Genomic DNA, 14,512 nt, shown 5'->3' with positions numbered 1-14,512 from the left:
TGTCATGCTGAAAGACCCAGCCACGTTTCATCTTCAATGCCCTTGCTGATGGAAGGAGGTTTTCACTCAAAATCTCACAATACATGGCCCCATTCATTCTTTCCTTTACACGGATCAGTCGTCCTGGTCCCTTTGCAGAAAAACAGCCCCAAAGCTTGATGTTTCCACCGCCATACAGTAGGTATGGTGTTCTTTGGATGCAACTCAGCATTCTTTGTCCTCCAAACACGACAAGTTGAGTTTTTACCAAAAAGTTATATTTTGGTTTCATCTGACCATATGACATTCTCCCAATCTTCTTCTGGATCATCAAAATGCTCTCTAGCAAACTTCAGACGGGCCTGGAGATGTACTGGCTTAAACAGGGGGACACGTCTGGCACTGCAGGATTTGAGTCCCTGGCGGCGTAGTGTGTTACTGATTGTAGGCTTTGTTACTTTGGTCCCAGCTCTCTGCAGGTCATTCACTAGGTCCCCCCGTGTGGTTCTGGGATTTTTGCTCACCGTTCTTGTGATCATTTTGACCCTACGGGGTGAGATCTTGCGTGGAGCCCCAGATCAAGGGAGATTATCAGTGGTCTTGTATGTCTTCCATTTCCTAATAATTGCTCCCACAGTTGATTTCTTCAAACCAAGCTGCTTACCTATTGCAGATTCAGTCTTCCCAGCCTGGTGCAGGTCTACAATTTTGTTTCTGGTGTCCTTTGACAGCTCTTTAGTCTTGGCCATAGTGGAGTTTGGAGTGTGACTGTTTGAGGTTGTGGACTGGTGTATTTTCTACTGATAACAAGTTCAAACAGGTGCCATTAATACAGGTAACGAGTGGAGGACAGAGGAGCCTCTTAAATGAATAAGTTACAGGTCTGTGAGAGCAAGAAATCTTGCTTGTTTGTAGGTGACCAAATACTTATTTTCCACCATAATTTGCAAATAAATTAATAAAAAATCCTACAGTTTTTCTCATTTTGTCTGTCATAGTTGAAGTATACCTACGATGAAAATTACAGGCCTCTCTCATCTTTTAAGTGGGAGAATTTGCACAATTGGTAGCTGACTAAATACTTTTTTGCCCCACTGTACATACACAGAGAGAGAGAGATAGAGGCCCTTGTTAACATTTCCACTCACTCACTTGAATTATTTTGACTGTGGATGTTGCATATGGTATACAGCCTTAGCTAATTTCAGCAAGCGCATGTGCCACCCTTATTTACAATCTTGGTGTCATCACTATCTCCCCCCCCCTAATGTGGCTCTTCAACTGTTTCAGAACAGTTCAGCACCATCCTGGTGTGTGTGCGCGTGCACGTGCATGACTGCTTGTCACTGTGTACACATGCAGAGCCTTCAGAAAGTATTTGTACCCCTTGACTTATTCCACATTTTGTTGTTACAGTCTGAATTCAAAATGGATTCAACGTATATTTTCTCTCACCCATCTACACACACAAATTGAAAACATGTTTTTAGAAATGTGATTATTATCCTGCTGAAAGGTGCATTTGTCTCCCAGTGTCTGTTGAAAAGTAGACTGAGCCAGGCTTTCCTCTGGGATTTTGCCTGTGTTTTGCTCTATTTAGTTTATTTTTATCAAAACAAAACTCCTTAGTCCTTGCCGATGACAAGCATACCCATAGCATGATGCAGCCACCACCATGCTTGAAAATATGAAGAGTGGTACTCAGTGATGTGTTGTGTTGGATTTCCCCCAACATAATGCTTTGTATCCAGGACATAAAGTTTTTGCAGTTTTACTTTAGTGCATTTTTGCAAACAGGATGCATGTTTTGGAATATATTTATTCTGTACAGGTTTCTTCTTTTCACTCTGTCATTTAGGTTAGTATTGTGTAGTAACTACAATGTTGTTGATCCATCCTCAGTTTTCTCCTATCACAGCCATTAAAATCTGTAACTGTTTTAAAGTCACCATTGGCCTCATGGTAAAACCCCTGATTGGTTTCCTTCTTCTCCGGCAACTGAGTTAGGAAGGACGCCTGTAACTTTGTAATGAATGGGTGTATTGATACATCATCCAAAGTGTAATTAATAACTTCACCATGCTCAAAGAGATATTCAATGTCTGCTTTTTTTTAAATCTACCAATAGGTGCCCTTCTTTGCCTGGCATTGAAAAACCTCCCTGTTCTTTGTGGTTGAATCTTTGTTTGAAATTCACTGCTCGACTGAGGGACCTTACAGATAATTGTATGTGTGAGGTACAGGGATGAGGTAGTCATACAAAAATCACATTCAACACTATTATTTAGTCCATGCAGCTTATTATGTGAAGGGTTGAATAGTTGACTCAAGTCCTTTCAGCTTTTCATTTTTAATTAATTTGTTTGTTATAATTTTTGAAAACATAATTCCACTTTGGCATGATGGTGTATTGTGTGTAAGCCAGTGACACAAAATCTCAATTGAATCCATTTTAAATTCAGGCTGTAACACAGCAAAATGTGGAAAAAGTCAAGGGGTGTGAATACTTTCTGGAGGCACTGTATGTGGCTGAATGTATAAGCGTGTTTGTCTCCAATCTCTCCATGCCCGCGGGGTATTGGCACCCAGCTAAAGGGCCAGTGTGTGGACACAGGGGTGTGTGTATGTCAGGTCTCCAAGGCCCCTCCCTCTCTCTCTCTGTGTAATCCAAATCCACTTTCAAAGGTGCTGCTCTGGCATTAATACACCATGTGACGCCATTGCCAAAGCCTTTTGACTTGCAATATATTTAAACCACTATATTCAAATTATTAATGTTCTCTATATTGATAAGTAACTAACTTATTTGTGCAAAGTACATTACAAATGCTTTAGCAAGCTGCAGTGATACTGCACAGCAGTTGTAAATACTAACATAAATGGTAGCAATAACTTACTTTCATGGATGATGGTGTGTGTGTGTTACGTGTTTAGCACGTGTGTGTGTTACGAACATTGGTGCAGTGACATCAGGACGTCTGGACCTTCCTCAGTACAGCGAAGTATTGTTGATGTATGGAACGTTGCGCTTAAGTGTATCAATTGTGTATTCGTATTTGAAATGTATGTAGTTCTGTCCTTGAGTTGATACCTTTATGTACTGTTATGAGTGTGAATGGTAGAGCTGGTGATTACCAGGGACCTCACAATACCATATTATCATTAGACTTTGGTGCCTATACGATTGTCACAATTCTATGTGTATTGCGGTTCAATATTGTGATTTTTATTGCGATTCGATGTTCCAGACATATTGCTCACCATGTCTGCTGCAGAGGGACAAGAGAGAGACATTAAATCAGGAGTTTGACCAGTCATGGAAACAAGAGGGCTGAAAACATTTGTGTCCCTATTTAAAAAAGAAGATGGAGAACAAGCTATTAAGGAAAAATACTGTTGTTCTGGTGCAGGTACAGCCAACGAGCGCAAAAATAATATTGTGATATTGTCGAAATAATACGATTTATCGTTTAAAAAAACGATGTCCCGATATGTAACTGTATCGATTTTCTCCCCACATCACTAGTGACTGGTGGACACTGCTGGGTGTGAATGTGGTGTAGCGGAATTAAGATGGAAATATAAGACAAGCTGTTGAGGTGGATACCATGAAATAGGAAGTTTAAAGGGAGGAAACTCCAACCGATTCAAGGTTGCTGCGTTCATGTCTGTTAACTCTGATCACGGCTGAGATGAAAGCCTCAGTGGGAGCCAAGGACCTTAACCCTTTATGGGTGGTAGACTGCAACCCATTACACTATCTCAGCTAACCCTTTATGGGTGGTAGACTGCAACCCATTACACTATCTCAGCTAACCCGTTAAGGGTGGTAGACTGCAACCCATTACACTATCTCAGCTAACCCGTTAAGGGTGGTAGACTGCAACCCATTACACTATCTCTCAGACTGCAACCCATTACACTATCTCAGCTAACCCTTTATGGGTGGTAGACTGCAACCCATTACACTATCTCAGCTAACCCGTTAAGGGTGGTAGACTGCAACCCATTACACTATCTCAGCTAACCCTTTATGGGTGGTAGACTGCAACCCATTACACTATCTCAGCTAACCCTTTATGGGTGGTAGACTGCAACCCATTACACTATCTCAGCTAACCCGTTAAGGGTGGTAGACTGCAACCCATTACACTATCTCAGCTAATCCTTTATGGGTGGTAGACTGCAACCCATTACACTATCTCAGCTAACCCGTTAAGGGTGGTAGACTGCAACCCATTACACTATCTCAGCTAACCCGTTAAGGGTGGTAGACTGCAACCCATTACACTATCTCAGCTAACCCGTTAAGGGTGGTAGACTGCAACCCATTACACTATCTCAGCTAACCCTTTATGGGTGGTAGACTGCAACCCATTACACTATCTCAGCTAACCCGTTAAGGGTGGTAGACTGCAACCCATTACACTATCTCAGCTAAAGGGTGGTAGACTAACCTAGACTCATTACACAGCTAACCCGTTAAGGGTGGTAGACTGCAACCCATTACACTATCTCAGCTAACCCTTTATGGGTGGTAGACTGCAACCCATTACACTATCTCAGCTAACCCTTTATGGGTGGTAGACTGCAACCCATTACACTATCTCAGCTAACCCGTTAAGGGTGGTAGACTGCAACCCATTACACTATCTCAGCTAACCCTAACTGCAACCCATTACACTATCTCAGCTAACCCGTTAAGGGTGGTAGACTGCAACCCATTACACTATCTCAGCTAAACCGTTAAGGGTGGTAGACTGCAACCCATTACACTATCTCAGCTAACCCGTTAAGGGTGATAGACTGCAGCCCATTACACTATCTCAGCTAACCCGTTAAGGGTGATAGACTGTAACAAGGCTCAAGATTCAAGGCCTGGTTATTTCATGAATGTTGCATTGTACCTAAATAATTCCATAGCGGGTGGTATCTGTAACAAAAGGCCTACAAATTTAAGAGATGACATGTTACCCCAGGAAACCCATTGCGGGTGGTAACTGTAAAAAGTCTATACTTTACCCCAGGATACCCATTACGGGTGGTAACTATAGAAACAAGGTAGCTTCATTCACATCAGGGGAATTTAGCCAAAAGTGTCAGCCTATTTGCAACTCATCTCCTTGTTATTGCATTTTAATGTGTTACACTGGCATTCAGTAGCATGATGACTCACATGATTACGAAGGCATTTTAATGTGTTACACTGGCATTCAGTAGCATTATGACTCACATGATTACGAAGGCATTTTAGTGTGTTACACTGGCATTCAGTAGCATTATGACTCACATGATTACGAAGGCATTTTAGTGTGTTACACTGGCATTCAGTAGCATTATGACTCACATGATTACGAAGGCAGTAATGTATGAAAGCATGTATATTTTAATTTTAAATGTATGTAGTTCTGTCCTTGTCTATTAATGTTCTGTATTATGTCATGGTTCATGTTCTGTGTGGACCCCAGGAAGAGTAGCTGCTGCTTTCGCAACAGCTAATGGGGATCCTAATACAATATTAATGTTGGTGTGTGTGTGTGTCCACACGGATGCCTGTCCGCCTGTTCTAATCCCAGTCTCTCTCAGCATCTGGAGCATTGACACAGTTTAAAGGCCTGGCGATGCCCACATAGGGCTGGCCCATTGCGCACACACTCACACACGGCCTATCTGGGGCACCAGAAGGCCCAGGAACCGCCAAGGCAGAGGCTGCCCACGTTGGCACTGCCACTGGGGGGAGCACTGCTGGCGCTCGGGGGAGAGAGGGAAATGGCAAGGGTGTGTGGTGGGGCTGAGGGAGTGAGGAAAGGAGAGGGGGAGGAGGGGGCACCTGGCATGGGATAATCACCCTGGGAATGGTCCCATGCCCTCTGTAGATATCAGGGAGGGAGGGATGGGGAGGTGTTGGGGTGTTAGAGAAAGAGGGATGAAGAGAGAGGGGGAGATATAGAGATAGAGCGAGGGGGTGTGGGGAGATGAGAGAAAGACACAGAGAGAGAGAGAGAATGGATGGGGTTGTTAGTGTATGTATTGAGAGAACTCAACACTTCACATGGGACTGGGAGTATGGATGGTTTTATCATGCTAATGCTCCGCTCTGCTCTTAAAGGACAGGTGCTACTTCTCACCCATAACAAGCTGGCATGGGATGCTTGTGATGCCCTCTCTCTCTCCCTCTTTCTCCCAGTTTCTCTCTCTCTCCCTCTTTCTCCCAGTCTCTCTCGCTCTCGGTCTCTCTCTTTCCCTGTCTCTCGCTCTTTTTTTCCCTGTCTCTTTCTCCCTCTCTCTCCCTCTTTTTCCCTGTCTCTTTCTCCCTCTCTCTCCCTCTTTTTCCCTGTCTCTTTCTCCATCTCTCTCCCTCTTTTTCCCTGTCTCTTTCTCCCTCTCTCTCCCTCTTTTTCCCAGTCTCTCGCTCTCTCTCTTTCCCTGTCTCTCGCTCTGTTTTTCCCTGTCTCTCCCTCTTCCCCCCCTCTCTCTTTTTCAATGTCTCTGTCACTCTACCTTTTACCCACAGCTGGCATCGGATGCTTATGGCACAACTACCCCCCTCTCTTTCCATCTCTCTAATTTTCCCCATACAGGCTGGAATTGGGTGATTATACCCCTCTCTCTCCCTTATCTCTCCTTCAGTCCAGGCCTCAGGTTGCATCAGGGTCATCTCCCTCTCTCCCTGCTCTCCCTGCCCTCAATGTCCTGGCCCACTGATGGCCTATCTCTCCCTGCCCTGGCCCACTGATGGCCTATCTCTCCCTGCCCTGGCCCACTGATGGCCTATCTCTCCCTGCCCTGGCCCACTGATGGCCTATCTCTCCCTGCCCTGCCCCAACTGATGGCCTATCTCTCCCTGCCCTGGCCCAACTGATGGCCTATCTCTCCCTGCCCTGCCCTGGCCCAACTGATGGCCTATCTCTCCCTGCCCTGCCCTGGCCCACTGATGGCCTATCTCTCCCTGCCCTGCCCCAACTGATGGCCTATCTCTCCCTGCCCTGGCCCAACTGATGGCCTATCTCTCCCTGCCCTGGCCCAACTGATGCCACCCCACGCCTGCCTCCTTCCTCGCCTGAACTCTCTCTCTCTGTAGTGGGCACAGATGCCCATGTTGGCCTGCAACAGCTGTCTCACCATGTGGCACTACCAAGTGTTGCCACCCAATGGAGTGGGATTGGGTGAGGGGGAGAAAGGGTGGTGGGGGAGAGGGTGTGGGGAGGGGGTCTGAGTTGGGATGTGAGGAGCCGAGTTCATGAATATTAATGTTGTGATCACAGCCGAGTTCTGCCCAGGCAGGATCAAAAATCCAGGCAGATTCATGCCTGTCTCTGTCTTTTTCTCCCTCCATCTTTCTTTATCTTTCTTCATTTTTCTAATGTTCTGTCTTTCTAGCTCTTTTGCACTCTTCTTCTCTCTCCCTTCTCTCTCTCTCCCCCTCTCCTTCTCTCCTTACCTCGCTCTGCCTATCTACCCCCCCTTCCCCCTTTCGCTCTCACTCTCTCCCAGTAGAGTCAGTAAAAGTGATGGCCAGCGCCCATGTCTCCCCCGGTCACAGACAGGAAGCCCCTGGAAACAGAGAGAGGGAGGGAAATGTCAAACGCCTGGTTCTCATTGGTCGAAGAGTTTAAAATACACAAACCGTAACCAATAAGAAGACAAGCAGTCATCTAAGGAGTGGGACACAGAGACAGAGTAGTTTCATCCAAAATATTTTCATCCAAAAAGCTATACACGAGAAGTGCCGAAAACAGACTAGAGCCAACAAAATGGTGGCCATCGAGTGACGGGCGGCGTCCATTTTGGGGCGAGATCATTTCAGTTTCCAGAGTATCTTAAATAATCCTCCTCCTCACCTCAAATAAAAATTATATTCAGAATTCCTGAACTAACACTTACACTTGACTCCCCCCCCCGACCCCCCCAATCTCTGATTTTGCTGATAGGTCCTTTATTGAGGAAAAAACGTACTCACAACGACTGTGATATGTGGTTGTCCCACCTAGTTAAGATGAACGCACCAACTGTAAGTCCCTCTGGATAACAGCGTCTGCTAAATGACTTAAATATAAATGTAAGTGAGTCATCCAAACCGCTAAATGAGTGGCATCATGAATTATTATTAATTTTTAACATTACTAAACCTACCAGGTGGTCGCTAATTCTAGCTACACATTAACAGTGGATGGGTGAGTTAGCTACCACCACACAATGTAAAGCATTATAATCTTGGTCACAGCTGAGTATATGCAATATTCAGAGACACACTTGTCTGGTTACACAAGACTAAGCACTGTGACAGCCTATGGCTTTACACAGTACATACATGCATTCTGTTGTAATAGAAAACAGATTGGAAGGAAAACTAATCAAAAGTGAGTGATGTGATGATGGCGTCACAGTTCTATAGCTACGGCATCAGGAGAGGAGAGGGGCTGTCAGAATGAAAAGAACACACACACACACACACACTGGCCAAAACAGCAGGGGTAAAAGCTAAAGGGACCGCAAGAAGGATGGAGAGATGGAGGAGAGAAAGAGAGAGAGAGAGAGAGAAAGCGAGGGATGGGGCAGCAGATCAGAGAGTGTCTCTAGTGTCGTGCTCTCCCTTTAAAGAAGAGCCAGGAAAACAGATTAGGAGTCCACTCTTTTTCTCCTGGGGGAGCAGAGCACCCCCCCGAACACACACACCACACAGACAGACACACACTCTTTAACACACACACACACACACACACACACACACACACACACACACACACACACACACACACACACACACACACACACACACACACACACACACACACACACACACACACACACACACACACACACACACACACACACACACAGTAGACCCTCCACTGCACCAGTCCTCTTTACAAACAACAACTGTGTTGGCTAAGAGAAGCTGAAGCTAACTCTAACTGACCCGGCCCACTGCTTAGTTAATTAGCTTGTTTTCTCACGGCTGAAACGAAGACGGTTTGTGTGTTCCATCCCCTCCTTTGACCAACATGTGGACTTAGAGGTGTAATTACTGGTTTCTCTGCCCTGTGTCACGTTTGCAAACAGTTTATGGCTGTTTAATGGGAGGGAGTATTTACTTAGAAAGCCTACTGAGGTACACACTGCCGCTGTCGATGGCTCGGTTGCTCCATTTCAGGGGCAGGTGTCTGTGCATGAGTGCATCTTGTGGTTCTATTTCGGTGTATGAATGTTTTTATATCAAATAAAACATTTATTTGTCACATGTGCCAAATACAACAGGTGTAGACCTTGCAGTGAAATGCTTACTGTGAGCCCTTAACCAACAATGCAGTTCAAGAAATAGTTCATAAAATATTTACTAAATTAACGAAAGTTTAAAAAATCAAATCAATCAAAAAGTAAGTAACACAATAAATGTACATAACAATAACGAGTCAATGTGCGGGGGTACAGGTTAGTCCAGGTCATTTGTAAAGTGACTATGCATAGATAATAAACAGTGAGTAGCAGCAGTGTAAAAACAAAGGGGGGGTTAATGTGAATAGTCCGTTGGATTAATTGTTCAGCAGTCTTATGGCTTGGGGGTAGAAGCTGTTGAGGAGACTTTTGGTCCTAGACGGTAGCAGAGAAAACAGTCTATGACTTGGGTGACTGGAGTCTTTGACAATTTGTTGGTCCTTCCTCTGACCGCCTATTATATAGATCATGGATGTCAGGAAGCTTGGCCCAGTGATGTACTGGTGTGTGTGTGCATGGCTATCGTTTGTTTGTTTGTCTGTCTGTGTGTGTGTATCATTTATTTCTGTGCGCCTGTGCGCCTGTGTGTATGTGTGTGTGTGTGTGTGTGTGTGTGTGTGTGTGTGTGTGTGTGTGTGTGTGTGTGTGTGTGTGTGTGTGTGTGTGTGTGTGTGTGTGTGTGTGTGTGTGTGTGTGTGTGTGTGTGTGTGTGTGTGTGTGTGTGTGTGTGTGTGTGAGCGCACGCGACAGCCTGCGTCTCCTAGTATCTATTCAGGTTTACAGAGCTGCCCATGGCAGTAGGTGATAAGCACCGGTCCAACCAGACTGTACCAGCCTGGACAGGCCTGTCATTACCAGGTGTGTTCCGTTTTCAACCCCTGGTCCTGTAACCAGAAATCTAGCAACCAGGAACTCAACTCACTTTTTTGCCTTTGAGTATTAGTTGTGTATTGGGTTTAGTGGAGTTTCACAGCCACGTGGTATTGAGTCTCACAGCGATGGGGACATCCTTTATACACTCTAAACCTAACTGTATCAGGCCCAGCCAGGTCACCTGGGACACAAATCAGTATTCGATGTCCATCCATGTCTGAGGAGGTCGGGAGCTGACATGTGAAAAGACCACTAGGGGTAACAGCACTGTTACCTTCAAGTAGGTTTGGGTTTTGCTAGGGTGTTGTGGACGAGGATGGGCGTAAGCATCTGCCTCTGGTGACAAAGGTTGTATGTTCGAATCCAGCGATAGAAAGTTGTTGTTGATTTTTGTGTTCAGCCTGTCCCAAACCTTAACCCTTACATGAACTATTCAGACTTAATGCCTAACCTTAAGAATTCTGAGTTCATGTCTAAACTTAACCCTAACCTGGAAAATTCTGAGTTAATGCCTAAACTTAACCCTAACCTGGAAAATTCTGAGTTAATGCCTAAACTTAACCCTAACCTGGAAAATTCTGAGTTAATGCCTAAACTTAACCCTAACCTGGAAAATTCTGAGTTAATGCCTAAACTTAACCCTAACCTGGAAAATTCTGAGTTAATGCCTAAACTTAACCCTAACCTGGGACTGAGTTAATGCCTAAACTTAACCCTAACCTGAAAAATTCTGAGTTAATGCCTAAACTTAACCCTAACCTGGAAAATTCTGAGTTAATGCCTAAACTTAACCCTAACCTGAAAAATTCTGAGTTAATGCCTAAACTTAACCCTAACCTGGAAAATTCTGAGTTAATGCCTAAACTTAACCCTAACCTGGAAAATTCTGAGTTAATGCCTAAACTTAACCCTAACCTGGAAAATTCTGAGTTAATGCCTAAACTTAACCCTAACCTGGAAAATTCTGAGTTAATGCCTAAACTTAACCCTAACCTGGAAAATTCTGAGTTAATGCCTAAACTTAACCTTAAACACGTTTGGAACAACTTGTAAAGAGACTGTGAGAGCCTGTTGGTCAGCCAGCCAGGGGGCAGCTAGCAACCCTTGGTTGGCCAGTAGTGCCTCTGTTTCACTTTGTTTTGTTTTTTCTCTCCTTCCCCCTTCCTCCCTCCCTCTCTTTTCCGTTACTCTCACTGTCAGGCTGTAAAGGAGATGCAGACAGAGAAAAGGAGAAATGGCCAGAAAAGCCGTCCAAACTCCATCCAGCCAGAGAGTGAGATTTGTAATGCTAGACAACACTCAGTCAGTCGCAATGTGATGCTAGAATAAACCCCTCTCCCTCTCAGCCTGCAGACAAACAGGCCCTTGTGTGTTCCAGGGCCTTGTGTACGCCCCAAATGGCACCCAAACCCTGTGTAGTGCACTACTTTTGAACACTGCCCTATGGGGGATAGTGTTCCATTTGGGACGAACGACCTTGTGTGGGATATGGCACTTCTCCCTTCTCACAGCTCTGTTGACCAGTCCCAAACAGAGGAGGAACACAGTATAGGCCTGCTAGGCAGATCAGATTCGGTTTGGGGTTTTAATGTTGAAGGCTGAACTCTTGTCTTTATCTTGATTTGATTGCTTGAGGGAATTTTGAGATAGGCCTGCTAACATGACCGTGTCTGTATGGATCTGTAATGTCAGGGTGGGGATTCTGTATGTCGGAGACCTCTTGTCAAGGCCACATCGGCAGTCATCATATCTCCTCATATCCGTTTGGTCTCCTGTGTGTTTTACGTTTGCTCTTAGTAGGTCCATCGATATGTAGGTCCATCGAACTCTAGATAGAAGATGCCCTGACCGAAGGCCCAGTTTGAGGGCTGAGTATCTGTGTGTACACCTGGATGAGATTAGTGTGGATCTATATTGTTCAACTGCTCACCTATACTAAATGACATGATGAGCAAAGTGGTGAGCCCGTTCCTGGTGTGAGGGTGTGAGGGAATATGTAATTCCGTGATTAATACATCCTTTTAGGAAAGGTGATAGAAATATGTCTTTCTCAACACTGACACTTGCCCTCTATGCTGCAATAACATGTTGTGCCTTGTTTTTTCAGAACTACAGGCCACCTATCCCATAACTTTTTCTTCCAGAACTAATTTGTCTAATCGATAAAGAGCCAGAGAAGTTGAAAGAGGGTCCCAGCTGAACGTTCCGCTCTGATCGTTCCATATACCGCCGTCACTCGAGCTTCCAGCCAGTGAGGTTTTTAAGACTCATAGCCCACATAATGGCTGGTCTTAAAACAATGCGGTCGCGAGAGATGGGGGCTGCGGTAACCGCTGTGCACCGCTAACCCTTAATTACCTTTAATTAGTCCAAAGCTTCCTCTAATTGACGCGTAGAGGGCTCGCGTTAAGGCTTGCCTTTGCTCTTGCTGTGTGGAGACAATTAGGCCGTATTGCGTCGGCACGGCAACAACAGTTCAAATGTTTGTTTTTTAACTCCCTGGAACATAGTATTATTTCGATATTTTTTAAGAGAATGGTTTGGCCCCGTGTTGTCTCCGTCCAAGTGAAAACAAACTATTTGAAGCCGTTTTTACCAGCATTGAAGGCTTACAGTCTTAGTGTTATTTTCTCTTCTTGGCTAGGCGGCCTAGCCCAGGCCTATAGTGTTTGATAAACCAAATCAAGCAAATCCCAATTAGTTTATTTCTGACTTTATCCCAACATCTTAAAAACATTATTTCAATGTTTTTATAAACAAATAGTTTTCAGCTACCAAGTTTCAAGTAAATAATGTTAATCACATATACATAAAAATAGGGAATGATTACTATAATACAAAGGTTATGGACCTACAGCAACAGCCACTGAACAGGGTAAAACTGGAGGGGGGCATGGAGACTCCATATTGCAGGAATAGATTATATTATGCCTAGATTACAATATATTATAATTATTGATTCTACTGTCAAATCATGAAAATACAATTTTGAGGGCAGTTTCATCCCTGCCACACTGAGTTGTGAATATAGGACAGCCAGCTTCGCGTGTATGCATGCCATCAACAAGCCTTGGCCACTTAAAAAATATATAGTTATTAATTATTAATTTGTCAGTTGTCATATTTTTGAGAGAAATTTCACTACGTTTTTCATTGAAATTAGTGTGTTTATTTCCACATGTGACAGAGGTTTAGTATTTATTTATTTTAATATAGGCTATGCGACAAGAGTCCGACTCATTGCAGTGCCCTCGTGCACAAAGCACTGCAGAATTTACCACCATAATAGGTTCCTATTTTATATGCATTTCTATAGCCCCGATACTGCACGCATATCCAGTCCTATTGGTCCAAGTTCTTGCATTCATTTATCGTCATACTGAACATTTTTCGATATAGCTCGTCATTATTCGTTTTTCTTCGTTCGTTTAGTCTTAATGCAATATACATTTTTTAACAATATTATTTTCAACAAAGTGTTTATCTTTCAGATGGAATATTTTACGAATTGATTGCCACATTTTTTACTTTAAAATGATTTTCTTCTGAACCGTTTTATTATACCTAGAATTGTGCATATTTTTAGTATTTTTATTTATTTTTATTTCAATTAATACAAAGGATAGAAAATAATAGATAAGTGTTAAAAAAAGGACCATGAGAATTAACCATAATATCACACATGACAAATTGCTTTGGAGGTAAATTCGGTTCCTCAACTCTTAACCTTTAAATATTTGTTGAACAAAAGTCATTTTTCGTTTTTAGATGTGTCATTATTCTTCTGAAATGTGTAACAGTAATAAATTTGTTTGCTAAATGAAAACTATTGTCAAACCGGTTTCTAGGGGGTTAAATTGAAACTGGTTATGCTAAATTGATATTGTGACCATGAAGAAATATAATTTGTAACGATGGAGTATATAAAAATATTAATTCGTAGATATACTTTACTGTGTCAACAAAGAGGCAGCTTCTCAATTAGCACCTGCGTGTGAAATATAATATTATGTTCGAAATTCTGTAAAGAATGATAAAAAAAGACTGAAATATCTTATAAAACACTATGTGCCAGTTAACGATGAAAATCCAATGCATTGAAAATGAATTATTAAAATAATTAAATGCCCTTATTGTAGGCTTTGGGAAGTATGCAAATCATTTGTTATAAAATAATACTGTATATGAATTAATAAGGACTTGCCCTAGATAATTAAATGGACACCATATTTTGAAAATAAAATTGTGTATAGTTATTCCAAAAAAGGCTATAGTTGATAGACTATTACAATTAACAGTTAAACTAAGTGACATTTTCATAGGTCTGATACATAAACAGTGGGTCATCTCATCTTCACAACTAAGATCCTATTGTCAATATATCATCATAGCCTACCCTGCATGCTATTTAGTGATCGAAGTTGTATTTATTAGCCTACTTATT

Source organism: Oncorhynchus gorbuscha, linkage group LG26 (genome assembly GCF_021184085.1).
Source record: "Oncorhynchus gorbuscha isolate QuinsamMale2020 ecotype Even-year linkage group LG26, OgorEven_v1.0, whole genome shotgun sequence".
In the NCBI taxonomy this organism is placed as follows: Eukaryota; Metazoa; Chordata; class Actinopteri; order Salmoniformes; family Salmonidae; genus Oncorhynchus; species Oncorhynchus gorbuscha.
Note: the sequence above shows the minus strand (reverse complement) of the source record.